Source organism: Chelon labrosus (assembly GCF_963514085.1).
Source record: "Chelon labrosus genome assembly, chromosome: 1".
NCBI lineage: Eukaryota > Metazoa > Chordata > Actinopteri > Mugiliformes > Mugilidae > Chelon > Chelon labrosus.
This window is the reverse complement of record NC_140337.1, coordinates 19,066,312-19,071,136: the sequence shown is the minus strand read 5'-3', so window position 1 is coordinate 19,071,136 and position 4,825 is coordinate 19,066,312.

Genomic DNA, 4,825 nt, shown 5'->3' with positions numbered 1-4,825 from the left:
GCTTCAGCAGGGAAGTCCGGACAGCCCTCTCCCCAGCCACTTCCACCAGCTCCTCCGGAGGAACCCCCAGGCGTTCCCAGGCCAGACGAGAGATATAATCCCTCCATCTTGTCCTGGGTCAGCCCCGAGGTCCCGAAACACCTCCCAGCTTCCATAACCGAGGATCAGACCGCCAAGGCCCCCGCCTTGGTCTGGTGCCCGATCCACATAGCACCGGACCCTTAATGCTCCTCCTGCGGGTGGTGGGCGAGCCCATGTCTCCAGTTAGGGCTGAGCCCAGCCGGAACCCATGGGCGAAGGCTCGGTGACCAGGCGCTCTCCCACGAGCCCCAGGGCTGGCTCCAGGGTGGGGCCCTGGTAACCCTCCAGGCCAGGTACACGGACTCTTGATTCTCTTCTCCATAAAGGGTCTTCTGAACCATTCTTTGTCTGGCCCTTCGCCTAGGACCAATGCCTTGGGAGACCCTACCGGGGGCAAAATGCCCCGGACAGCGTAGCTCCTAGGGTCATTAGGGCGCTCAAACTCCTCCACCACGGTAAGGTGACGGTTCAAGGAGGAGAAGAATCCTAAAAATAACAATTACAATAAAAAGGAAATACGTCAAACGTTTACTCTTCAACCTTTGAAACAAAATCCAAAATGTCCACATGTGTGAGATGTTTGAATGTCCTGAGGCAGTCCACCTCAGTCAGATCAGTGTTTGTGGGTGAAAATGTAGGTATGTAGGTGACTGATAGTGGTGCGCGAGGAGGCAGAAGTGTAAGAAGCATGGAGAGTTGGCAAGATAACTTAACTGAAGGGAAGTCCACCGTGGGAAACCAAGTCCGTCCTTAAGATCCTCATGCAAAGTCTTAGGAAAGACTCCTGGGAATTCACCGGCAACTTTCCCCCAAAACAGTTTGGGTGTATCCAGCTGGTTTTGGTTAGAGCTCTTCTTTATTTTCTTTGAAATAAGGAATTAATTATTTTCTTTTTAAACATATAATTTCCAAAAACTAGATTTACCATTGGTTATCCTTTTTGTTACCCTCACTTCTCAGTTCTCCTCCATGCTGCTTAGTTGGTTGAGAGAGATTTGGTTTCCTCAGGTGTGTCCAATTTATCTCCTCCCTTCCCCCTTCACTTCCTGTCTAGAGGAAAAGGTTTGGCTGCTCTGTACTCCCAGGTCTCCGCTTTACACTCAAGCACCACGTGTACCTGAAGTTTGCGTGCGTTGTAACCAAATTAATTCTGAATAAATCTCTGAGACTTTTCAACGTAAGGTGATATAGTGTGCATGTTGTTCTCTCAGTTTTTTTTTTATTTAGCCCTTTCTCAAACTTTTAATTAAAAAGTCTGCAGCTACCCAAACTGGATGTTGAGAAAATAATGAAATTAAGACTGATAGCATTTGCTAAAATACGCAGCAGCGTAAAGAGGGCAGAGTGATAACTCCTTGTGAGTTCATCGGTGCAAGAGCTACTTTTTTTTTGCTACGTTCAGACGTCGTCGTTTAACTAAAGATCAGTTATTGATGCTTTAACATCTCCTTCACCTGAGGAGAACGTAACTATCTGCACCCATCAGTCGCTATTTGGCTACCAGTCCTATATAATAGCTGCCGAAAACCATAATTCAGAATCAACAAGGTCAGGAGCTCAACAAGGTGATAATATTTGATTAGTTATCTCAGGTTGGTTCAGATACAAGTCTGAGTTCACTCTAATCCCTATTTAACACGGTATCCATTGTATTTAACAGTCTCACTGACACATGAGGTCAAAGCGTGTTGAGTCACATCTGTAAACTCTCACAATCCACCGCCCCTCCCCCTCCACAGATTCATAATCTGCTTAATAGACATCAACAGATTGCCGCTGTCAGTGCGTGCGTGTGGTCCGGGGCGTTAATGGAAAAGGATACGGTGTGTGTGCACCCAAAATAAAAAACAAAAAAAAAAATAAAACATCTGTGCCATCATCACATTACTAATGGCAGGCAGTCTTGATTTCTAAACGTCGCCCTGGGACACGCTCGCATCATTAACAGTTGTTCTTGTAAAACTCCGTCCTCCTGCATCCGCACGGCACGACAGGTGACGGAGACTTACACAACTTTCGGAGAAAGTCACGTAAAATCAATCATAAAAAGTAATTTATGGACCATTAGCGAGCTAAGTCTCCGGATAATGACCACGGTGTTTGTTCTCTCGTCCTCGTGAAAAAGCACAGACAACGCGTCTCTACTTAAATCAGAGGAAAAGGCTGAGCATGTCCCAGATGTCCATGTCTTAAATATCAAGAGGTGCTCAAAAATATCAGCATGACAGGCTGTGAAAGGTCAAGTTTGGGAATATTAACATAATAATGCGGATCTATGGTAAAAAATAAAAAGAGGCAGTGTTAGCTACTAATATAACACTGTAAAACGTATGACGTCTTGGAAGAGGCTCATGTCTTTTCAATCAATGATTATAAGTCAATGCAGCCAAAAACCTGAACCCGAGGCTGGCTCCAAAGGCTAATTAACACCAATAAACCACCACGTTAAAATGTCCAATTTTACAGCAGAAATAAACACGTTTACGGGGCTTTGTTTTTTTTTCCTTCCTTTTTTCCTTCGTGACAACTGTGCGAAGGAGGAATTATGAGTGACAGGCTGCTAGCTGTCTGCCAAGGTGTCATCGACCCATCTTCCTTCCATCCACTCGCGCTACTCCTCTTGGCCCGGCTTTGAATTAACTAGGCGGTGTCAGGCAGTGCCAAGATGGCGACGGCCGTGGCCACCGCGTTGAGCTTCAAAACCAATAGGAGGTGACGCCGAAGAGGGTCCATTTTTATATTTTTATAAGTCCTCCATTCAAATGTAGCCTAAAAAGTATTAATATATGTATATAAAAAAGAGTATTCATAAATTAGAGTGGATCTTGCAAGGATTTCTTCCAAGTATGTGTTTCGGGCCAATGATAAACCACCAACTAAATAAAAATTGGCTGTAGTTTTTAAACAGTTTAAGGCAATATACTTGTCAAACCCCTTGAATTAAGGCCCACTTAAGTTACAAAAAGATTATGATTAACTTCCAAATCCATTTCCGAGATGCACAGAGCCAAAATTACAAAAATTTGTACCACTGTCCACATATTTATGCCAACAAGTTTAGGATATACCATTTTTTAAATAAACGTTTAATGCTGTTTGATTGTTTTGCAGTCAAACCACCAGTAAAAGAAAATCCATACTGACAAGGCCAGCATGTGTTTGTGTGCAAAACATCAGCCTCTGGCTTCACGGCAGAGCAGGAGTCGGTGCACAAAACCTGTCCTGTAGCGCCCTCTGTTGGCTCAAGCGTGTATTGCAGCACAAATCAAACCCTGCCTCCTTAAGCGTGCAAACAAGATTCACAACCCAAATGTGATCATCCATCTTAAAAGACAATAAAGACACTCACAACCAAAGGATTTCCACGTAATACGATTTAAAATGTAGTGATTTTATTCATGCTAAAGAGCTTGATCAATATAAACGGCAGGAAATAAACAGTAATAAATACAGCAAATGAGTCAGAAAATAATTTGCACTTGTTATTTAATAAAAAAAAAAGAACAAGAAGAAGAAGGAGTAAGAAGAACTCAAGTAATAAAAGAGATATGAAATTCAATTTGTCAGACTGTGGAGTGATTCGGTACAGATGTTTATCTCGGCGCCTCGGAGCCGAGCACATCTGGTGAGATAACAGTTTCCGATTCGCGTTCAAGTAGGGAGCAGATTAGAGGAGACGGTGCGGTGGATACATTCATTGCATGTAAGTCAGCTAGTTATCCACGACGGACTCAGAAAAAAAAATAAAAATAAGAGGAAAGTTTCGGAGCCAAAAAGAAAAACAGAAATGGGTATAAGCAGAGTAGCACGGGCAGGAGCGTAGATGTTTAGGTGTCGCCTGTGCTTCATGCAAACCAATAGGAGAGTAGATAGTGAAAGTAAATCTACAGTGAAGTACAATAAGAGCAGGCGTTGTAGACGACAGGTCTTTCCATAATTTTTGCATATCAAGAAACCGACAGTAGATTTAAAAACTCTCAATTCAGGGAAAAAAAACACTGATTAAACTGTAACTAGGCCCATTAAGGTACAAAGTGAGACATTTCAAACCCCAAAAAAACAAAAGGGCAACAAGAGAGGAGTACCTTTACATTAAATCTGCGTTCTAATAAATAAAACTATGAGGCTATTTAAATCTTAGTAGAGTTCGGGTAGCAATAATCGGCAAAAGTGCTGGAAACACACAATCCTCTCCTCGCGATGCTTTGACATTCCGTCGCGCCTCGACAACGCACTTTGGTTTTTCTTTTTTCTCAGGTTCACACAGACCTCGAGGACCGCAACCAGATAGACGCAATAAAAAAAAAAAAAAATCATTCAGTAGTAAGAAGCAAACATGAAATCCAAAAAAAAAAAAAGACCTGGACATGTGATATTGTCACGCGAGCATTCATTCACCCACGCGAAGGAGAAACATTCCACCAGTGAGATTAATCCCCATCTTCCTGATGATGGTTGTGCTTTCCTGCTAGTGTTTTGTACCCTCCATAGAAATATGGAAAGCAGTCCAAGTATTTTGTCACTAGCAACTCTCACTAAAAGAACTTGTGTAAGTGGGTTAGTTTTCTTGTAGTGTAATCACGACTGTGGCTCTGCAGCAGCGTGCTAACTGCTAACTGCTAGCTGCTAACAGCGTAACATTGGAGTGGTAACAAGTTTTAAGAGCTTTTTGTCGCCAACCAACTCCACAGAAGACCGTAGGGGGACACGTCTCCATCCCTCCCTCCCTCCACGCATCCTCCAT